Source organism: Haemaphysalis longicornis, unplaced genomic scaffold (genome assembly GCF_048455015.1).
Source record: "Haemaphysalis longicornis isolate Haplotype H1 unplaced genomic scaffold, Haemaphysalis longicornis Haplotype H1 scaffold_1, whole genome shotgun sequence".
Taxonomy (NCBI): domain Eukaryota; kingdom Metazoa; phylum Arthropoda; class Arachnida; order Ixodida; family Ixodidae; genus Haemaphysalis; species Haemaphysalis longicornis.
This window is the reverse complement of record NW_027526203.1, coordinates 237,485,918-237,510,277: the sequence shown is the minus strand read 5'-3', so window position 1 is coordinate 237,510,277 and position 24,360 is coordinate 237,485,918. Positions and strand designations below refer to the sequence as shown.

Below are 24,360 nucleotides of genomic sequence, written 5' to 3'. Positions count from 1 at the left end.
TCACGCCTATGGAATGCAGTGGACAGTCCAATCAGCACGTTAATTTCAAGATGAGGTTTGGGGTATGATAAAGCTCTTCTACCAAAATCTTGCTATTATTGTCGGCCTTCAGCAAGACTGGCGACGTTCATGATGAATTTCTTGCTGTGTGTTCCGAATTGCGAATAACACCCCAATATTTTCGAAAATTGCCGAAACTATTCTAGTGAAAAAAGCTGCATTAAGGAGTTATTTATTTATTGATTTATTTATTTATTTATTTATTTATTTATTTATTTATTTATTTATTTATTTACAGTAGACTCTCGATAAACGAAACTTGAAGGGACCGGAAAAATTAGTTCCTGTTAACAGGAGATTTACGGAGACAGATGTGCAAAAGTGGAAATTCATGTGGATGCACTCTCTTAGTACCATTTCATGGAACTTTGAGCACTAGAAGCTAAACGTAGCTGATAGTTTTTCAGAAAGCAAGAAAACTATCAGAGGTTTAGGCGCAGCATTCACAAATATTATTTGGCAACTGTGTAGTCACTGTGCACTAAAAATGCATCAATTTTTTTTTGTCCTCGCAACGGCATCTTCAGTATCGTTGTTCCATGTCACTTAAGCTATAGACTACTTTTCCGATCCTCGTTCCTTCTGAAAAAAAATCTCTTAGGTATATATACTGCACAGCTAACTGTCCTTGAAGTCGGGTGTGTTCTACGGTATAGCTATCTCTTAAGATTCATATTATGGCTCATTCTCCTCGTCCACCTCTTCACTGCAGTCTACCTTGGGGGCCCGAATCGCGAAGTTTCGAAGGCATCCAGTAGCTTCTCGTCTCGCGGGATGCTCCTTGAGCTGCTTTTCGGGACACCGTGCCTCGTCGCGATCGCCGTCTTCGGGTTAGAGCCGCTTTCGAAGTCAAGAATGATGTCCATCTTCTTTTCTAACTTAAGCGCATGGTGTGCACGCTTCTGTGTTGCCATTGAAACAACGGAAGGTAGAGGCCTCCACTCAACTGAAGATAGAGGCCTCTACCGAATTTAGAAGACGGCAACGTGGTATTCAAGCCCGAATAGCATCATGGTGGCACGAACGAGGCGGCAGGAGCTAAGCCCTGTAACTTCGGCGACTTGATTCGAGATCGAACGACGAGAACAAGAACTGCGATGTTGCATTCATCACTCTAGCACAGCCGGCTACTAACGAGACAAAGTTTACGACGTCAAAGAGGCTAAAAAACAAAAGTCGGAACAGCCGGAACCGGAAAAAGCTGATGCTCATGGCTATCGGTCTGACAGTAAGTTCCATTTTCGGTTCCGTTTACAGAGACGCGGAAAATTTAGTTGCAATTACCGAAACTTTTTTTACGTTATCTCAATACAAAACCAGCCAACTTACAGGCTACTGTTCCATTTAAGGAGCAATTCCGGTTAGGCGATTTCCGTTTATCAAAGTTCTACTGTATTTATTTATTTTTATTTATTTATTTATTTATTTATTTATTTAGTTATTTATTTATTTATTTATTTATTTATTATATTTATTTATTTATTTATTTATTTATTTATTTATTTATTTATTTATTTATTTATTTATTTATTTATTTATAGTCCCCCGGAAGTGTATTATCTGAGGGGGGCCAAACACATCAGCAGCATGTCAAGAAATAGCAAGTAGACGATTAATCGCGATAAGCATTTCAAATTGCACTCTTGAAGTTGACATTACTCGTAATAGCACCAATGTTGGCGGAAAGGTTGTTCCATTCATGCGCAGTGAAGATAAAGAATGAACGTCGAAAAGCTGTGGTCAGGGTACGTGGGAGATACACGCCATTGGGGTGAGAATGGCGAAAGGTACGATGCGCTGAAACTATGATCTTGCTTATTGCGGGGGAGAGAGTAAAACAATCGGTGATAAAGGCAGGGACGAGATATGTGGCGGCGCGATTTTAATGATGGCAGGCGGAGCTGACGTTTCAATGCGGAGATGCTGGAACGGAAAAAAAAGTATACTGATAGAATGAAACGCGCAGCCCGATTTTGAACGGATTCGGTGGAGTGCGTAAAGTTAGCTTGATGTGGGTCAAAGGCAGCACTGGAGCACTCTAATTTAGGCGAGACAAATATTTTGTACGCTAATAATTCATCGCAGTCGGTGCGGAGGGCACATTTCTGGGCAAGGAGAGGAATGCTGTTTTTTTTTTCTGGCGGGAATGAAATTACAACTACAAGCACTGAACAAAACCCGCCTCAAATTCCGTCCTGGACGATATGTGATGTTACAAGTTTTGATTGCAAATATGCGGAACTTGTTTGGCGGTTTCACAGAAGTACCTTGGCACGTGCGATTGCGATCAGAGAAATAATTTATACCCCAACTTTTAACCGGGCGCTTTTAGATTGACAGCTGTTAAAGTGCGAGGGCACAGTACTGGTTTGCGATGACCCGCCTTACGCCAGAAAGAAAAGAAAACTATGGAAAGTGACGGAGAATGGTTTAAACTTGTTTAATTCGTAAGTATTGAAAGCAGCTGTCACAGTGGGACTGACTCTAAAGATCATATTCTAGTCCGAACTTAGCATTAAAAGATACATGCATGAAGAGGAATGTTATTGTCCTTAACAACGGCTTTAAAAAAAGCATATGCCATACCTGCACCTAGCGGGCTGCGAGGAAATACACGGTAGGGAGATAAACATACAGGAACGAGTGCTGCGACACAAAAAATAACGGAAATGAAAACCTGTTATTGCTGCTATTTTTGCAAAGTACCCTTGTTCATTACGTTCAACATAACCAAAATGCAGGGACCGCATTCGCGATCCACGAAAATAAAAAAAGAACCAGACAGAGGAAGCGGGTGCAGACAGGAAAGACAGCGAGGATATCCTTAGCGAACGGAATAAAACTTCGAAAGAACCGCCCCAAGTAATGAACTGGAGCGTCGCTAACGAAGAACAGCTTCACACACTCATAAAGGTGAAAAAGAAAATATACACAAAAGCAATAACACGGAGTGGTGCGATGTCTCGGGCCACAAGAGCACACAATTCCGATGGCGGAGATAATGCTTCAGCGACGCACTTTTTTGTTGGAACTCATTACAAGAGCCTTGTAATTACGGTCGTCCACGTTCAAGAGCTGCAGGATGGGCGGGAAGAGCGCGCTGTCACTTAGTCGCCGCCAAATACGGCCGCCTGGGAGCGATCGCATTGCGGCTAAAGAATTGAGCAAAGTGCAATTACCGGGGAATGTTTCCACGCTTCCCCGCGTACTTGGCCCGAGAGCCGCGCTTTCTTTCCCGGTTCACGATCGCCGCAAAGAGCGCGCAGAATGGAAACGTAACACGAAGCAACTATCGGCAGAAAATAGCACGAAGGGATAACGGCGATGCGTCTTTCTTCTCCTTCTTCCGCTCGCAAACGCTATTACTTGTAAGCCGAACTTGCGCGAACGCCAAAAACGAATACGGTGCGGGGGAAAAGTTAAAAAGGCGAAATGTCCTCCTAGAGAGGGGGGGGAATGCGAGAGTAAAGACACCTCGAGGTCGCAAGTGGCCGGCGAGAAAAATTTGCTAGGTTGCGACTTCGCCTCGGCAGCGGCGTAGGCAGCGCGAGTTGAATGGGGCGGTGCACTGCTGCCGCTAAATTTAACCCAGCCTCATTTCCGGCGGAGAACAAAAAAGGGTCGCGCGAAGGGGCGCGCGCGGATCGCTTAATTTGCGCCGCATTGATTTCGCATCTTCGCCCCGCACCACCGGTGCGCCTGATTTATAATGCATCCGCAGGACGGGCGAACACGGGAGGGACTTGGCAGTACGCCGGAAGGGAGAGGGTGTCCGGGAATCGGGGAAGCGGGGCGGGGCAGAGGCCCATTTGCCTTACTTCTTTCTCGGCTCCTGCGCGCTGGCACGCGCGGACATTGTTTTGACATGGTCTTGAACAAATGAAGTAGAAAGGAGCCCCGGGAAGAGTGAGACGCCGTAAATGCGGTTCTCGGTCAGTACGCCGGACACTCGCATCACGATTAAGCGTGCGATACGGCGGAGAGGGGCATTACGGCTGACTGTTTTGGTACAGGTAAATGTGCGCCGCAACGGAGGACCGCATTACGGCGGAAGGTGTGATTCGGCGGATGGTTATAATACGGCTGACGGAGGTGGTGGGACTAAGCGCGCACACTGGCGGAAAGTCGCATCCCGACTGAAGAGTATGTTTCACTGGAGAGTCTCACTACGGCGGAGGGACGCGGTATCAGTAGGGTATCCGTGCGGTATCAGACGCAAGGGGAGTACGTCAATCCATAGACACCCAATACTACGCCAATCTTAGCCAAGATATAGGTATATCGCGTAGTATCGCTTATTGCTGTAATAAATGTAAATTCACCTGGAGGCAAAAATTCCGCTAATTACAATGATGCAACTTTACGAAAATTAGTGTTAGATTCGAGATGTAAGCTATTATTATTACACAGGCTTTACGGGAAGTACCCCGGGAATTTAGAGTTGCAAGCATTCGCTAAAATACGTTAAACTGCCGCTACAGGCCATTTCTGACGCACTTAAATTTCGCATAATTAATAAATGAATTATAGTGCTTAAAATAATAAATAGCGTTTTTCTTAGTAATGGGTATTTTTATAGTGAAATTGTCTTACAACTTAGGTTTTGAAAGAGGTATTGAACGAAAGTTATAAATACTTTTTGGAGCAAAAGCTTTCTTATCGAGCACTATGAATGAAAGTACCTTCTTGCCTGTGAAGCGGCGCAATATAACGGTCGTTTAATATTTGCGTACCTACGAAATTTTGCATGGTTTCAGAACGAGCAGATAACAGCCACATTCAGTTCATTGTTTTATTAGGGGTGAAGCCCCTTAGGGGATGGGGCTGTCGGCGTCTCCTGTCGTCACCATGATCATTGTTTAATTTAGTCACGGTACTAAACACACACCTCGCGCTAGAACGTAATGAGTACTCAAGAAAAAAAAACAAAAAAAAACCGGGACACCTGTTTACGCCTCGCGCTAGAAGGCTTCGTGCTTCAAAGACAAGGCACTTTTACAGCAAAGCTGTATATATCTACCCCCCCCCTCCCCAACGGTTTTATCTCCGTTGGAAAAACGCCAAGGCGCCAAGAATACACTTATACACTAAATGCTTCGCTCCTCCCCAGGTTTCACGTTAGTGGAGATGGCCTGGAATTTTTTTTAATGGGGGAAGTTTGTCACCTCACAGATACCTAAAGGCAACGTCTCCCTCACTATCCCGCGTCGCCTTTCCCTCAATTTACAAATACGGCTTCGGAAAATTTATGGGTGCCTCTGTTGCCTCGAAATACTGCGCTCTCTCTGCGAAGTGGCAACCAAGTAAAGAGCTACGAACGGTGAAAGGAAACTCACCCAGTAATAAAATGTGGTCCTTCAACATACGACCATAAACTTCCATTCCTTCTCATCACTCTGATTCATTTCGGTCGCGGCGGCCGCTTTTCTGATGGAGGCGAAAAGCGAAAACGCCCGTGTGTTCGAGATTTCGGCGCACGTTAAAGATCCCCAGGTGGTCAAAATCAATCCAGAGCCCTCCACTACTGCGCGCCTCATCGCCTGTGTATCGTCGGCGCGTTAAACCCCACAACCAATCAATCAATAAATCAATCTGATTCCTTTAGATTCGCTATGTTGGAAGCGTTATCACGCATATTTTTAGCGCGACAAGGCTTCCTTAGTTACACAGCAACGGGCATATTAATAGTGACGATAAATGCTTGCTGTTGAACATGTTTAATCGTGTGAGAAAAAAAAGCATAGTCACTGTGGAAAACCAGTTCGGAAAATATTATTGAAAAACATCCCCCTCGTGAGGGGCACGACCAAATGCAGAGCATTTCCGCTCTTCTCTTCCAGCGTAGACATTGTCGATGAAGTCGATGGTGAAACGTGAAACGTGCCGTGAACCCCCTGCCGCGGCTATGACGCAACGTGGCGCGGCTATGACGCAACACAATCCAACACAATCCACTTTAATCCAATCCAATTCAAATCCAAACCAATCCAATCTAAGCCAAGCCAAGCCAATCCAAGCCAATCCAATCGAATCCAATCCAATGCCCCTCGCGAGAGAGTGTTAGAGCGCCGAAATCGCACCACCACACGAACGCGTGATGTTGAAGTCACGATCACGCCACAGATGTTAGCGACCGGAGCGCGCGCGAACGACATGTGTGGTTTAAGCGCGAACCGACCGCGGCGAGAGAGCGCGATGCGAGCGCATCAGCAGCTTCTTGACGTAGTTTGAATGAGTCAAGGATATAAGGCACGTTCGTAGCCTCCCATTCTGTGTCGGCTTTGTGGCTCAGTGGGTAGAGCACCATGTACATTGCGTTCCGCCCGCAGGGTGGAGGGATCGAAACCAGGCGCCGGATAGTATTTTTTTTATATAGTGTAGGGGGAGGGGTGCGGACAACGACGGTGCAGACTACGACTACGGACGTCAACGCGGGTGACATCGTGAGTTACTGAAATGCTCTGCATTTAAAAGGATGTCGTCGGAGACAAATGTATGGCGGTGTTTGGACGGGCTGGAGACGCAGATGAGAAAATCTGTTTACAGTCGACGATTACACGAGCGAAAATTACCAGTGAAGAGCAATTGTCAAGCGATCAAAATGTAGCAATATTTGTGCGCACGAATTTCACAGTCTGGACATTATTCTGCGTTGTGCTGGAACTCTATTGTTTTCACGAGCACATTCGATCCCCATCGTCATCGCATCTCGCCTTCATCCGTGTTTGTCGCGAGAAGAACGACGACCCGCTGCTGCGTTCGCGTTTTACTCCCCCTGTGTTTTTTTCCTTACAATGTACGTATTCCAGATGCCCATTACAATGTACGCGTTAACAAATTGCTGTGTGGGCGTTAATAGCGTTTTTCCCCTTGTAGTCCCTGTAGTCGTACCGGGCAGTGGCGCAGAATTTTAGCATGTTGGCATGCTGTGACCGTCTAAACGGGGCTGCCTGACACCTCTTCTTAGAAAACCTGGTGAAGACGAGAAGCGGGGCAGTGGCTGCACGCGGCGCCAACTACCGCCAACTTCGAATGAACACTCGTTCAAATAATGTGTTGGTCAACTTTCTGATGTGCGCTGGTGCTATTGTTTTGTGGAGAAATCGTGGTGCTGCATGTCTTCGAGCCCGGCCGCAACGGGCAATGTTCCCACTGCTGTGGCGTGTACGGTCGATTCTGATGAGTCATTTGGAGCATGAGTTGGCAGCTCTAGGGGAAGAATCCTTCGTTTTGCGTTGGTCTACGCGCTTTATAGTGGTCAGGAGCAACCTCCTGAGCGTTTATCTAGTGCCGTACTGAGTTCAGTATAGTTTATGAACTGTTTCTTTGAACACTGGTGAACTTTGTGGGACTTGAGTTGTAGTAGCTTGTTGACCACTCCAAAAATTTTGTGCAGTGTGTAGAATGACCATGTTACATGAAAACTGATTGGATAATTTTCTGTTCTTAGGGCAGCGCTGTTATCACTAGTCGCTGCGCCCTGATATGTGGGTTTTAATAAATTCTCTTTACGCCAAGGTCGCCCTACGGGGCGACAGACCTGTACGTCAGTGGAGAGCCATCTGGAAGCCGACGTCAACCTCGGTGACAGAGGCAGCAGCCGGCGGCGATCGTACGGAAATGAACCCCGTACGGTCACCAAAACTGTAACCCAAAATCAGAGCACCATCCACCACTGTTTTGTTTTGATTTATTGGCGCCGCCTTTCGGTGGGTAGGCGATCTGTAATGGGTTCGGCTGCCCGGCCCCTTTATGCGATCGGCATCTTGTCCTCATTGCCCCTTTAAGACCCGCCCGATCCGGCGGTGACATACAGCGGTTGGCACCGCTGGAACCATTCGACGCACCTGGCGTCCGGCTTCCCGACTCATCTAGTACCGCTTGTACGCTTTGGAAAATCGAGTGTGACGTAAGTGAGTGGTGGCGTAAGCGGCAAAAAGCCGGTGGAATGAGAATCACGGCGAAGAAATACCTATACTGGAACAACGCGAAAGGAGCGACGGGGAACCAATGCCGATGCTGAAGTACGTCTCATGCGTTTTCTCCGTTGTGCGTTAACATTTTTCTGGGGACACTATAAAGCAGCGAAACCAACCGAGAGTTTTATTAACATGATTGTTGCCGCGGCATTAACTGAACCACCCCATTTTATGTTTGAGTTTAAGCTTGTTTATTTGCATAAATGGTACATAAAAATAGGCAGGAAAGTGTTGGGCCAGTAACGGTGAAAGTAAGTACTGGGATTCGTAGCAATGGGAAAGCACTGTTTATTTATCAGGCGTCATCGTGGCCGTAATTCCTCTATCACCGCTAAGTACAGCGTCCAAAATACCCCTCCTTCGTCTTTCTCTTCGTCTTGCCCCGGGTGCTCACTTCAACGTCCCCACTTGCAATATTGGATGTGGACAGGTGGGTCGGTCTGGTGATGATGATAATAATGCCGTGGCATTACTCCTCCCCTCGGTAACGGCATCGGCCGGATACTGGGTGGTATTTCCGTTGGTATTGCAGCATAACCAGTGTTGAAAGCGTGCAGTAAACTTACAGTAGAAGTTCCAAATATGCGAATATCATTGGTGTCCGGGCCGAAATCTTTCCCTGCCTTTATTGACGATTTTGATACCCGTGGTCCGAAACTAACGTTAACACAGGAAGATTTAGGGATAACTCTCCTGGTACCTCGTTTCAGTCATGCTGATGTGGCATATTGCACCATTCAGAAAAATAAAAGAGGGTGTCAGTGGGGGAGAATGAAGCTTTCTTTCGAATACAGCGCAAGAGGGCGAAGCACGCAAAGGCGGATCGTTCTGTCGGTCACTGACTGAATGAAAAGACACGTGTCGACAATCGATCCGTTTTTGTAATCTTTAGTGTCTGCTTCCGTTGCCAAAACTTCTCGAATTTCTTTTTACGTTGGAAAAAAAGGGCATCTCGGCCTCAAAATGACGGTGGGATATAATGCACATTTTATTGTCATGGCGTCAGAAACACCAAGGCCGCGCGCGAGCGCCGTGTTGCTTTCTTTTTCCTGTTTTTATTTTCCTGAGCCTCAGTCGCGGCTAATTATACTCATCAGCCTGTAAAACACGCACAAAATAATACGGCCTAATGGCCTAAATGGCCTACGGCCTTTATAAATAAAATCAGTGCTCGCATGCTCTTTAAGGCACAAAAGTGCTTGTTCGCTTTGAACATTATACCGCTATTGCACGGACAATGCGTGCATATAGAAGCGAGGGCTATATTTAGCTGGTTATATTCTTCCTTTCATCTGTACAATAGTCTGTTTTTTCACCTGGAAATTTGGCGTTGACATCCGCCCATTTACATTGCCGCCTACAACAAACAGTTCTCTAGTGCATCCGGTACATAACACAATTGAGCATGAGTTCAGCACTGTGATTCATATCCGTGACACCTACCCTTTTGGTGGAGGAACTAAACAAAAGATATCTTACCCATAGAATTTCAGCGCCCATTGAATATGCTTAGGTGATCCAATCGAGCGACTAAAATTTGAGTTCACTTCACTGCCGGCCAAACCTGGACTAGGTAGGAAGCTTGGTGCTGAGCTCTTCCTAGAGAGCAAGACTATTGCCAGCTGGGGCAACGAAAGCCGCGGCTTGTCCTTGAAAAAGTGCACCGAATGTCCGAATTTCCTGTAATTACTATATATGCGGAGTACAGGCTTTCGCCAAGTACACAATGCTCGCAAATATTAACGTCGGTGGCACACTTTCATTGCGTGTCAACATTGTTAAGCACAACGGAAACTGTGGCACATTTGGCATGTAACCCTATTACATAGCAGTGCTGTTTTTATTAAAACTAGGCACAGGGTTGGTTTTCACGAGAAAAACATAAATCGAGCCTCTGCGATCCGAAAAAAGTATCAAAAAGGCCGAGCAGACCTAAGCACTCCCAAAAGGTACTTAATGCGAAAGAATTAATCTCCAATTGTACGCCCTGAAACTCTTTGCTCGTCCTCTTTCCGTTCGAGACGATTTGATTCGCGATCCGCTTCCACTTTACACTTTGGAATGGCTTTCATATGTCTCCTACGCGTTGCGGCGCAGCTCCTTCCTACCGCAATTTAATGGGAGAGTTGACGGCGATGATGGATTTGTCTGTCTGTATGTTCGCTTGCTTCGCTACGTACTTCCGTACCGGTACTTCATCTGCGGGGACAGGCGTGGACGGCCAGCTTTTCCAGTGCCGAGTTTATTAAGCGCGTGCTTTGAAATGCTTCGCGACATGGATCACTTCAAAGCCACTTGGTCTCACGGAATGCCCAGAACGGACGCCGGCTTTTTCACTCAACGAGCCATCTATTGCTTTCGCAATAAGAAAACGCTCCCGCACCTGCATTTAAACCACGGCTGAAACTGAAGTCTTTTCTGCTGTCCCATGCATTAAACCAATCGACCCTTACGCTGCGAAGCTGGAACCGGGATTTGGGTAGCGCCGCAACCTCCACCAAACATCTTACGTGCCGGTGGGTTATAAACAATATATACGAAAAAGCCCCATAAAAAATGAAAGGGGTTCCACTGAACGGGAAAGCTGTCGGAAGTGCAGAGCAGTGATTCGCCAGACGGGCTGTTGCGATGTTTACCGTTCTTTGCCACCACCTTTCACGCTTTTCCCCTTTCTGTCTCCCTCTCCTCTTGATGAATCGAGGGAGGTTAGTTGAATGCAATTTAAATTTCTAGCGGTCGCAGTGCTCGCGTGCCTTCTCCCGGGACAGATCGCATTTTTTTCTTTATCTTTTGTTTCTTGTCCTGCCTGCTGCAGCACGAGCGGGCCGTTATTTTTGTGCTTGCCTTCATATCGCACGTGCTGGAGCCTTTCTGCGCCATTTCGAACGCGTCGTTTTTAAGTGCGAATGCACTTCTTAAGCGAGCCTGAATCGTCCGCCGCTGTCGTCCGCATAGCAACAGCTGCGGGTGCGCGCGCTCCTCGTCTTCCTCCTCGTCTTCCCTAGCAACGGGGGGAGATGGGCGCGCGCTACTCTCCTCCTCCTCTCTCCGCTCAGTGACTGCGGTGTTGGGCGCCTCCTCTCCACTTCGGGCGGGAGAGCTCTCGCTCGCGTAGCGGGCGCTCCGCATTCCGACGCGTGAGGGCGCTCGTGTAGCCCTCGCCGTAACGGCGGGCGCTACTCTCCTCCTCCTCTCTCCGCTCAGTGACTGCGGGTGTTGGGCGCCTCCTCTCCACTCCAAGATCACGATATCCACCGTAATCGCGCAATCAACAACCGTGCATTCGCACTTACACACTCTCCCCCTCGGGGAAGTGCGAGGGAATTTTTTTTTCTTCGGCGGCCACTTTTTGTTGCTTACTATCGTTAAAACCAAACCATGAGCCTTCTTGACTGAATGGACGTAGGGACTCCCGGTTAATTACATACATTATGCTTCAAATGTACCTGCAGTTTCCTTTGCGCTAAGTAATGGAGACATGTATGACAAGTGACAGCGGTTCCAGGAGTTCCAAATGGTTCTGCTTATATTAACCTCGTGTTCAAGTATCCTCTTAACTTCTGGCCGGAAAGCTGAATTGGAGCACAGAACATGCCTTTTTAGGGGACTTCGAGTCTTATGCTAGACTTTCAGCTGCCGAGTTAAATGTCACAAAAAGTGCTGTCCTCCCTCTGGGAAACGCTACACTCGCCCCCATTCATAACTTAAAAATAGTTCGAGACCTGAAGATTCTCGGCGTCAAATTTACAGAAGAAGGTGTTTCTCCAGACATGTGACCGGAGTTAGTTGATGATATTCAAAAGAATGTTGCCCGGGCTAGGTCTTTGAACTTCTCTTTTTCGGAGAAATCGTATCTGATTAAATGCGTTTTTCTTGCTAAATTCTTTTTTGTCTCCAGAATTGTGCTGCCTCCCAATCCTGTTACGCACAAAGTGTCCCGCGACATTTTTTCTTTCTTTTGGGATGGAAGCACGGAGCGTTTAGTGAGAGATGCCCTGCGCCTCCCTCTCCGCTCGGGGGGTTATGGTCTCCCTTGCATCGATCTCATGAGCCAGTGGTTGGCCCTTAGAGTCGTCTCTTCACTTCTCAGTGACGTAGAAGCTCCGGGCAGGCCTTTGATCCGCTACTTTCTCGGTCCTTCTAGACGGGCTCTTTATCCAACTATGGCCAGCAACCTACACCCCAGTGCAGCTATCCCGCCGAGACCCTTCAAGGCCGTCATTACTTTAGCTAAGGAAATTCGTGCACTGGATGCTGACCTCGATTTTGTGAATGAACAACCTGCCAGGCTGTGTGAAAAAGTAGTTACTGTGAGGTCGGGCAGGCGTGTGGATCCACCAGATTTCCCCTGGTTACGGCTGACTTCAGGTACGATGCCATAGGACGCCAAAAACATCCAGTGGCAAAAAGCGTGGTGAAGTTTCCCACAAAAGACAGGTGATTTCCCTGTGGAGTAACACAGAACTCTTCCTGTGCCAACTGCGGTCAACCAGGATCCACGGCACACACTTTCTAAAGCTGCACTGTTGCGCGTTGCTTTTGGCGCATCATACCCCGTGCCGCTCGAAGTTTGGGGCTTGCACGGTATCAACTGAGAGAACAGTGCCCTGGCGCTCCCCTAGGCAAACCATTCGTAGTAATTGGTGATTATATACTATGGCGTAATCGCTGCAGGGCCGTTGCAAAGAATCGCAGGCTGCGTATGCAGTGGCCCTTGCTTTCTTTTTTCAGACAACACCTCATGACCTTTATGGAAGGCGAGTTGGCCCTGTTGCGCGAGGAAGAGTTTCTGCGACATTGGTCTACCCGGTTTATTGAGGTTTCGAACAAAAGGGTTATTATTCATGCCAGTTTTCCGGACCTGTGCCCTTAGGGACTTTCGTTGTAACAACTGATTCTGGTGTTAGAATTGTGTGTTAGTGCGCTACAGTACTCGTTGTGACATAACACCAACCCTCTTCTGTATATTGCTGCATTCTTGAAGCGAATGTTTTTGTATCCATGTTTCCCTCGCATGTTATTATTTTGGTTCTAAACAACTCTAAGTTGTTTGCATGTTAATCTTTTGTCAATAATCAACTTGAAGCTGTTTATGTGTTTCTGTAAGTGTCTGTAACTGGCAGCCTTCAGGCTCTATTAGTTTTGTAGCAACAGGGGCTGCACTTGTTTAATTGTTTCTGGTTGTTACGTTGTATCATGGATACCTGGATTTTTTTATAATAAATTTATCTTTTCAGAACATGCCTTGTCTCAGTGTCGTGTAGCGGCAACATTTTGGACTGTATTAAGCAGGATGTTCGGACTCACACTTCGAATGAACGATCGTTCAAATGATGTGTTGGTGAATTTTCTGATGTGTGCTGGTGCTTTTGTTTTGTGGAGAAATCGTGGTGCTGCATGTCTTCGAGCCCGGCCGCAACGGGAAATGTTCCTACTTCTGTGACGTGTCCGGCCGATTCTGATGAGTCATTTGGAACACAAGTTGGCAGCTCTAGGACAAGCCTTCCTTTTGCGTTGGTCTACGCGGTTTATAGCAGTCAGGAGCAACATCCTGAGCGCTTCTTTAGTGCCGTACTGAGTTCAGTATAGTTTATGAACTCTTTCTTTGAGCGCTGGTGAACTTTGTGTGACTTCATTTGTAGTAGCTTGTTGCCATCCCAAGCATTTTTGTGCAGTGTGTAGAATGACCATGCTACATGAAAACTGATCGGATAATTTTCTGTTCTTAGGGCAGCGCTGTTACCACTAGGCGCTGCGCCCTGATATGTGGGTTATAATGAATTATCTTTAATTGACTTGGTTATAGTAGTGTGTGTCCTAGTGAGCTGTGAAGAAGTGTAGTGAGTGGTGGGATATAGTTGTGAAGTGATACATGCAGGGTGCATGATTGCGTGCTTGATTGACCTTTAGTATGCTCTCGATTACAATCTTTGGTATTACACACTAACTTTTTTAACACCCTTAAAGGTGCTAAAAGGGTGCACTCAACATTTTGCACCCTGTTTGCACCTTTTAAGGACTAAAACATTGCTCCGGCACCCAATCATGAGGGTGCCACATATTAAGGGGTGTAAATCTTAAAATTTTTACACCCTTTAAGGTGCAAGGAGGGTGTACTGAACATTTTGCACCCTTTTTGCACCTTTCAAGCACCCAAATATTGCTCGGGCACCCCACCTCGAGGGTGCCGAAATTCAGGGGTGTAATCAACAGTTTCATAGGGTGCTACGACCGTTACAGGGGTGCTAAAAAGTATTTCTTCTCGATTGGGGTGTTACCACGGCACCTTATCGTTAGGGTGCCTAAAAGAACGGTGTGTGAATGCAAGCATGCAAAATTGCACAAAAACAGGCTGAATGTTTAAACCGCACATTGCACTATTTCACCGCCCGTTGAGAGAATAAATATGAACTCTCCACATAGACCAGGGGAAAGGCTCTAAAATTGCTGTTCGTAAATTGAACAAAACGTGCTGAATGTTTAAATTCCACTCTGCACTAATCTACTGCTTCGAGTGTATCACAAGGTTCGTTTCGATGTCTGGGTGCACGGGAAGGAAAGGCTACAAAATGCCTCTTGTAGTCCTATAAATAAAACTTTTACGCGAGGCATCGGTGTCCTCAACGAAATCGAATTTACCTAAGAATTTGTTCCCATATTATTATGCCCCGGGCAAAAATTCCAACAAGACTTTCTTGTTGGGCTCACAGCACGCCTGTGGGGCCAATACGAAGTTCTGTCGGCACTCTATCGTTCCAATAGCCTAGTCTTCCAACGGGAGTTTAACCTTGATGGCGTTTGTGGGGCCAATAAGAAGCTCTGTCGGCACTCTATCGTCCCAACAGCGTAGTCTTCCAACAGGGAGTTTAACCGTGATGGCGTTTACCGGCTCGCCAACACGATAAGTCAACGCCAACAGACGCCTCGTTCGTAATCAGCGGCGCGAGCGCGCCATCAGACAGAACCGACAGACGCCCTGAAGGTGGTTTTTAGGGCCTAAACAGCAGCGTCTATGTCTGGCATAGACGCTAGACGTCAACGTTTGTGTTCTGAATTTTCCCTTCAGTAAGTAACAGTCAGACGGACGATAACATAACTATGTGAAGATATGCTTTGGCTCATACCACGGCAAGCGCAATCGTTTGTGGCTGCAGCCTCGGTTGCTCTTCTTCCACAACAAACTGAATCGGCTGTACAGCTTTCTTCGAGGGCGTGTATGCAGGGGTTCTATCTTTCTTTTTTGCGCAGGCCGACGGGGGCGGTCGTGTAAAATCATTTTCGCTCGTCGCTTCCGTAGGGTTGCCACCTTCCTGGTTTTGGACCGGCCCGACCGGTTTTTTAAACAGCGGGCCGGTTGCCGGTCCATATCTAAAACCAGTCGTCATCAGCCGGTTTTTTGGCTTTTGTGCCGTGATTATGCCCGTTTTGGCGTTTTATAAGCGTCAATTCAACAACTAAGACGATAAATACGTGTCGACAAGCATAGGCGTGCGCACAGGGGGAACAGGGGGGGCGGCCGCCCCCCCTAATCATCTGAAGGGGGCGCCAAATTTGCCCCATGCCTGCCTTGCCGATGTAACACATGAAAGTAAAATTTCTGCTCAGAAATATTTTGTGTGTGTTGCAATTCCATCACATTGAAATAAAAATTTTATAACCATCCCTCTTTGCACTGCGTTCGCACCGCAAGGCCTTCAGTGAGAAGAGGTCGGGAGTTGCTCTGGGGGGGGGTGGCGCAGCGGTAAGACTTTGCCCCCCCAAATTGAGAACTCTGCGCACGCCTATGTCGACAAGCTGCGCAAAGACACGCGAGCAGAGAAAATACGCGGGCGAGCGCGCTGCCTCAGATGGAGGGGGACCTAAGGGAAGAACAAAATAACGAAATTCTACCGCCGCGGTCAGCAATTGCGGTTACTTTTCAGTGAAGCACATGCAGAGCGATTAACCAAGCTCTCAATCACTTTCAGTACAAACGTTATGTTGATTTCTCTCTAAGAAAACACTACAATAAATGGCACTGCATGTTAAAAAACATGGCGTCTTTTTTCAACACAATCCCCCCTCCGCCCCCCGGAAGGCCCGTTTTTTTTTCGGGGAAAGGTTGTAACCCTACGCTGCTGTTCTGCCTACCTGCTTGCTGTACCTATTACGTCGCCGCCACCGCAAATTCCCACTTGTTACAAACTCAGAGGTTTTCGCACTGTTAGCAGTCGTTTTACACGATGGGTTTGATGCGCCTGACATGCCAGGAGTGACATCGCTTGTAGTATTAGAGCGACGTTGCTTGTCTGCAAGACGGTGCCGGTCAAACAAGCGTTATCAACGCCATAATTCTAACGGCACATTCCATTTATTTCGTGGCTGCCGTGGCTTGCGCAGAAAAGGTCGGGTTGACTGCGATAGCTTTGCTTGAGTCAAATAATGGAGCTTTGGCTCAATCGCTTGCAGCGCTAGCAATGCGGCCTCGTCTGCAAGACCGGTGCGTGAGAAACAAGCGTTAGGACAGCCAGAATTTCAAAAATGCAGCATAAACTAGACCATCGTTAAAGGAGGCGATGACTAGACACAAGCAACAATATTCGTTGACAACTTACGTAAGTATAGAGTTGTTTTAGGCGCCTTGAACACGCCCGCCGACATAGCTGTTTGTTAACGCGTCCGTTTACTGTTTTGTAGGTCAATGGTTCGATTCCTCGTCGAACGTGTTTTTTTTTTCTTTTTTTTCTTTTTTTTTTTACGTGAGGGTTTCATTAGCTCCTTTTTTAACGACCAGGGTAAGCACCTGTTCCTTGCTTTCTATCACGCCGACATTTACCGCCCTCTTCCTAAACCCAAAGTAGCTCGTTTTCTCACACGTTCTCTCTTGAGAAGCCCGCCGTGAAAACAAAACCAAAACAAACGTCTTTACAATATCAGTATATATGTCAATTACTTTATGTGTATTCACTTTTTGTGTTTAAAAACCTTAAATTTAAGTTATAAACACATTTCAGACTTTGAAAGCAGAAAGATAATTACCAACATTACAGTAGTAACACAATTTTCGTCAAACTTAGAGGTGCTGCATTTGAAGTCTGGCAACTATCTCTCACTTTTGTGTGTGTTTTTTCATAGCGTTTTGTGCGGAGTGGTTGGTGGCGTGATTTAATCTGTTTTATCTATTTCAAGCTTAAATCATAGTTATAGAAGCTTTATGGGTGATGTCTACCCTTCTAACCTACGCGTGTGTTGAACATGGGGACCCCGGAAGAACGATCATCGCCGGATAAAATACTGCGCGTCAAAAGTGGATGACATTGCATCAGAACAAAGCGTGTTCGTGTGTCCGCGAGATGAAGACGACAGTGAAGGAGAATTTTACGTTGGAAACATCGTTTTTGCTCGGGTAAGTACGCATTTTTTATTATTCTGTATTTGGTTGGAATGAGTTCTGGTGTTTATGGGTCAGTAATTCGCTAGACCCCCATCTCGTTTGCTCTGAGAGCCTACGTGAGTTAGTATACTTGTTTGGCGCCTAGTCCACCGTTTCCGCAGAAGTCAGCATCAATTTACGCTGAAGCTAGACCTTGGCTACGATGCTCGCGCTATGGTACACGGCTGCTAATAATTTCACATCACGCAAGGCTCTTTAACACCGGGGCGTTTGTTTATGTGTCTCTCAAACAGTGCCTTTGCGGTTGCAGATCGCAGTCGCAATTTCGCGTGAGTGGCACAACGCTGTGATTAGTCCTCCCTCGTGAATACCCGCGGTATACCAAGAAATAACATGAACAGGAGGTTCCCTGGAAGTGCATGTGAAAACGCGTACACGTGATTCAATGGCTGGCGTCTCGTAGGTGTTGTGAAATCTCTCCCCCCCCCCCTTCACTAATTCCGTGCAGTGCGCTTCGCAGCTATTGCGCTCGCGAGACCGGCGACCGTACGCCTCGCGGTCTTCGGGCCGCAATATGTGTGCTGTTCTCGTGAAGCTCGACAACAGCGAAATTGCCGTACTCGCTCGCCAACGCGCCCCGACAGCGTACGCGTCGACCGGGTGCTGACGGAGTTGTGCTGGAAGAAAAGCAGGCAAGAGATGAGGGCGCACGAGGTGTAGTTAAACATGAGAATTTACAAAGTGCAAGGTGGAGAAAATAGTATGCAAGGGCCGGAAACGGTGAGAGAGTTCGGGCCGCGTGCCAGCGAGCGAGTGCGGTAATTTACGTTGCCGAGTTTCACGAGTCCGGCACGAATATGACGACGCCCGTCTGAGAGTTCATAGAGGTATAGAATTCACATACGTGCAAATTGAAGGTGAAATGCGCGCATGTGGCCTCGCAGGGAGTTAGCATAGTCTTGGGGTAGTGGGGGAGATTTCACAACGCCTACGAGGCGCCTGCCGATTCTGTCAGAGTAGCTCTCGTGAAGTCTGGGGCTTGATATCAGAGGCATATGTATTGTTTAAATTAGTGCAGAAAATTGAGCCAATTCGCAAGTTCTCATTTTCGCAAAACCGCACGCCATACAGAGACTAACAAAAAAGCTGTAGGCACTCACTCAACTCGATTTATATTGGAGAATTGAACGTGCAGATACAAGTCAGACATTGAAATGGAGGAGCCTCAACTATCACACACCAGTTCCGATTGAAAGCAAGGGATACAGATGAGCTGCTAGCATGCGTTCCATGCAAATTAGCTCAGTAGCTAGCTTTGCATATATCATGCATACCCCACTCACAGTACCTGCGGGTCTAATAAATACATTCTTACTGTGACCTAAATTTCACTTGGGGTGTTCCGGGAATGCTCTTATTAGTGCCTTGGAGGTTACTGTCTTTAAACGATTAAAAATCTACTTGATGTAAGCATTCGTGTTTTGTGTGTGCTGTTCTTGTATTTCAACAAGTGTCAGCACACTCACAGATTATGCACCTGCAGGTGCTGCTGCTGGCTGTCCTGGGTCAGCTGCCTTCCAGTCCAATTTCAAAGGCTTTGCCAGGGCCTCCCTTGGCCAACCGACACTGCACCTGCTGTACCCAAGTACTGCCTGGCCTTTCGTTGGTGCTCCGTACGCTTTGCCGCCAGGAATGGTCATTCATCCATCATCTGGCCGCTTGGACCACCCGTTCAGAAGTCAGCGCATTTGCTCGACACATCGGTCCAGGCACTGCTGCCATATCGGTGCACCCACCGATTATGTATTTTCAGGTTAGTTATTGCATGTTGTGGAACTTGCCATGATGTATACCTGTTAGCAGTGCTGTGGCCTCTGATTATTTGAAACATTTTCATGAAGCAGTGCTGTGCGTATGGAGCGTGTCATTGCTTAGCAGAGATATTGAAGAGAATCTGGGGCTGACGACTAAAGGGCAAGAAGAGAAATTGAACTGACTTTGAAGCAAGTATTCGTATGTAATCAAGCCAAGCAAACATTTAGGATCTTTCGATATGGTTTTAAACTTGCAATACAAACTGGTCTACTTCAGATCATACTGGTAATAATCATACTATACCGAAAAGTACATCCCGCAGTCTGTAGAATTCTGACAGCGCTTTTTTCGCAGTCTCTCATGACAGGCACTAATCTCAATGGTTGGAAGATAGTCGAGGTAGCACCAGTCTTTAAATCAGGAGACGGTACTTCACCATTAAATTTCCCTAACAAGCACCATATGCAAGGTCAGGAAACATTTCATCCACTCTCAGGTCGCTAATTATTTATAAAATCACAATATCACATTCGAGTATCACCACGGTTTTCACAAGGGTTACTTGAGAAACACAACTTTCAGGATTTGTTCACGATCTACATTGATCCATTGACACAGGCTTACAAACTGCGGTAGTTTTTCTCGATTTTTCTAAAGCATTCAATCGCATTGCACACCACAGACTACTTCTCAAACTTCACCCTAATGTCCTCACTTGAGCAAAAGATTTTCATTCTTCTCAAATGCAGTTTACTTCTAATAACTATATACTTCTTTTGCTCGTGCCACTTTGTTGTCCCCCCAGGCAGGTTGCTTGGTCTATCTTCCATGTTGCATATCCTCCCATGTAAGTCTATTTGCAGATGATGTTGTAATTTATCACACAATTTCTTTCAACTACTACCGTCAATGCTTTCAATCTGATCTTAGCACAATTAACTCCTGGTGCTGCAAATGGCTAATGTCGCTTATCTCTAAAACAAAGTGCATGACTTTAACGGTGGCAAGTCTCGTATTGTAAATACTTACTTCATTAACAACAGCCTGATTACCTCTTGAGACAAAGGTGTTTTGGTAGGCCGGTAGGGGAGGGGGGATTGCATGGTGGATTTCAAAAGGTACATCGATTGGGAAAATAAGACGTGTGATTAATATTTTCATTTGCACTCCAAAACTCGCTTTATTTCATATGTTTAACCCACTGCCGTGGCTAGGGTGGTGTGCTGTGGAGGCGAATGTCGGTTAGATACCGCTTGGTGTAGCCGCTTTTCAGATGGAGGCAACACGTAAAGACGCCCGTGTTTGGAGATTTCGATGCGCACAAAAATACCCAGATGGTCAAAATTAATGCGAAGCCTTCCCCTACAGTGCTCCCCATATCCCAAGTGTAGCTTTGGCGTGTTAAACCACCGTTTTTTTTTTTTCATGTTTTTGGTATAGTACCAGCTGCTGTAGCAGGTGCAACTTAAAGGTAAAATTATACATAATGTTTCCAAGAGCTAAATATAAAGGCCATATTGAAGTGCGTTTATGGGTCTATCTCATAGCAGTAGTGAAAGGTTATATACTCTGGTGCAGGTTAAGAACGCCAATGGCTCATGTGGTGTAGTCCAGTGTTTGATGGAATGCCGTGTAGGCAGGTAGAAGCATTATTGCAGTGATGAAACGTAGGTCACTGACCAAGTCAAGAAAGCCATTTAACGGTTTGTTGCTTGTTCACGGTGAGCATGTGTCGTGGAAAACGAAGCTATATATTGGGCATTACGCGGCGCAATGAGTTTGCATAGATATGGTGCAGATTGCCATCCATTATGTTGATAATGTTGGGCGTCGTCTGAACAATGAGGGACTCGAGCAGTAATCGAGAAGATAGATTGCACTCAGTTGTCAGTAATTTTGTCTTGTTCCAGTCGACCACGTGTCCCGTCCTCTCACGGTGCTCTGCGAGTGGACTTGTTTTTGCATGGCCCTTGTTCACTTCGTTCCAGTGCTGCATTAATCTTCTGTGCAGATTGCCCGTTTCGCCAATGTACACTGATTTGCATTCAGCGCATGGAATCTAATAAACAATACCCGGAAGCTTGGAGCGTGAGAGGGGGTCTCTCACGCTGACAATGTCAGAACGCAGCTTGCTAGTGGGCACATGCACAATGTATGCACTGCGTGTCTTGAAAATGTGTGCGAGAGTTTCACCGATGTGTGGGACGTAGGTAATTGCTGCACGTTTTGATGCAGTCGTTGTCCTGAATATAATGCCTAAAGCATTATATTCAGAAAGAAGCGAAGAGGGCGACTAGCAAGAATCCACATTGACATTAGCAGGCAGAAGCGTCCACAAGGCCTGTGTCAAAACGTGCTGCAATTCTCGTCCTACACATCAATCAAACTTTCGCACGCATTTTCAAGAAACACATTGTGCACATCGTGCAGGTGCCCACTAGCAAGCTATGTTCTGACATTGTCAGCGTGAAAGACCCCCTCTCACGCTTCAAGCTTCCAGGTGTTGTTTATGTTTTGAACAAAAAAAGTGCCATTTAAACGTGACACCTCCTTCCTTGCCGATTTCTGATGCCTGATTGTTCAGTTTGTGGGGATACGTTTAGCAGATTGCTCACATGTCTAACCTGTATTTGTGCTTGAGCAGTCAAACGCTGATGTTAGCAGTGAAGTAGGTGAAAATTGTACTTTGATTATAGTTGTGTGCAGATTACCTACATTGTGTTAATTCGTAGAAAAGCAAAATTGAGGTAACCCTGCTAACTGTTCCGCATTGCAGCATTTTATTATGCGAACGTTAAGGAGTTCAGCTGCTTGTTAAAGGTGAAATAAACAGTGGTACAAAAAGAAGAGCATCTACTAAACAGAAATATCTTCACAATCGCAGGATGCCAACGGTCCGCCTACCAACTTGTGTCCTGCATCGTTTCTGCTGGCTGGAGCGGTTCATGGAGCATTTTCCAGCTTCTCAAAGTTTGTGGTCAAGCGCTCCTCCAAGTGAAAGATGCCGCAGAGGGATCTTTTGTTTTAATGCCACAATTTCACGTGCTCAGCAGCAAATTTACTCGTAAGGCTTTTTAAATATTCATCACCCAAGAGGGCATGTTACCTTCGTCTTCGGTGGAATGTGTCTGCACTCAGGTTATTTGTGACAGAAACAAGTGGACCACGTCATGAGAGTCATTGAGGCCTTGTTGATTGTGCATGCTTCTGAAATGACATTTTCATTAAGCTGAATACTTTCCACATATTACGATTTGTGAACAAATTATGGTAAAAGTCATGATTATTTGTACTACACTGCAGGAAGGAAATGCCAACATACGTTTTAAGCACCTCTGATATTTCAGATCGTTGGCTGGTGAGCAATAAAACAAAACTGAAATTTTTTTAAAGTAAAATCAAATATTCGTTGTCACCAGTGCATGACCATAGTAAAAGCTATCTAGTCACCAAATTTAGAATTAGACACGAAATGCCAAGAAAAATAGGGAAATAAACTAGACAGCTGGCTACAATAAACCAATTCGTAAAATTCCTCAATGTCTATCAAGTGATGATTCAGGCGGGTTAGTTAAGATGTCAGTGGGTTTACACACCCAACTTGCAGGGAAGCACATGAGCTCCCAATATTAACATGTTTTTAGTGAAGACCGTCTTCCTTCATTAAGCTGCTTTGCACATTGATGCCAGTCTGATAAATGTCCTGAATTTTTGTTATGATCAATCTTTGTATGGGAACCATATATTTTTATATGATGTCGCTGTGTATTTCTGAAACTGTATCTAGTCACTAATTCCAATTTGTCGTGGTCAGGTTTTTTCAACTGATTCCTAGCTTTTTTAACAATTATGGTATATTTTGTGTGCCTAAAGGAATGCCTCATTGCATGTTTAGCCTATGTAGTGTTGAAAGCGGACATTTTGCTTCAAAGTGGAATGTCGGGCTAGCAACAAGGTACTTCGCGTGCTGCTCACTTTCATTCATGCCATTATTTTTTATATTATCATTTAAAATTAAAAGCCAACCAATTTGCTGTCGTTTTAATTTTGTCACCTACTTTATACTTTCTTTTTTTTTTCAACTTTGTGTAAGGATTGACTATCCATATTTTTATGATACCAAGGCATTGGACTGGGCTAGCTGGTACATGTTTGAATGGATGAAAAACCATAGGAAAACCCAGGACACAGAAGAGAACGACGGGACAAACTTGTGCCGTCATTCTGTTTTAACTGTTTCCTGTGTTTACCACTGGTTTTTTATGCATTCAAACATTTTTTATGAGTTTGTTGAACAGTGATTAGTTTAGGTGTGTTCAAACAATTGTTGGCTGCGAAAGCTCCCTGTAGCATTTGTATAAGTGCTCTCTGCTTTTTTTTTTTTGAGCCAATACCCCACCACCAGTCTTCATGAGGTGGTCTTTTGTAGAAATAAGTTGAAATAAATATTTGTTTGCATTGCTTTACATGTTTTGAAAGAATTTCTTGTTCATTCTTGTTTCATTCAACCCCGTTTCAGAATCCTGCTTAAGGCATTTCCTCTGTTATTTTTTTTCAGAACCAGGAAGGGTGCTCATCCTCGGTTCTTGCTGAAGCAGCAGTATCCATACTTCACACGTGAGCTCTGAACACACAGTAATTATGGTATGAAACATTCTACCAGTATAAGCCTGCTTTGTAGACGTCATTGTAGATGTCAAAGCTCTTGACAGTGTAGTCCAATGTCTGGTGTAACGGGCAATGTCTACAACTTGTAAAAATTAATTTTGTGGCTATAATGTTTGTGATTATTTTAAAATGCACGTCAACTACTATTTAGAATCGCTGTCTAAATTGGCAGCCATTTTCCTGGTGGATACAGAAAGTGAAAAAGCGCATGTGTAGAGATTTCAGTGCACCTTAAATGTCCCAAATTTGCTAAAGCTAATCCAAAGCCCTCCTTGTGGTGCACTTCATATCCCATGTACAGTTTTGCGTAAAAACAGCTAAAAATTTATGATCAATTTAAACTTATTTTAATGTTTTTAAATGCAAATATTCTCAGTTTAAGCTGCCATATTTAGAGTAAAATATTTTGTAACAATTATATAGCTACCAAAGGTTTACAGAAAAGCTTTTTGCTTTTGGTTGTGC

At 45.6% G+C, this 24,360-nt stretch overlaps 1 long non-coding RNA gene across 1 annotated transcript; it reads left to right on the top strand.

Moving 5' to 3' along the window:
- Positions 1–17,162: 17,162 nt before the first annotated feature.
- On the top strand, positions 17,163–23,693 carry LOC144142945 (uncharacterized). The gene is made up of 3 exons (XR_013317069.1): positions 17,163–17,424; positions 18,956–19,225; positions 22,112–23,693. It is a non-coding gene; the product is annotated as an uncharacterized LOC144142945 (long non-coding RNA).
- The last annotated feature ends 667 nt before the right edge of the window (positions 23,694–24,360 follow it).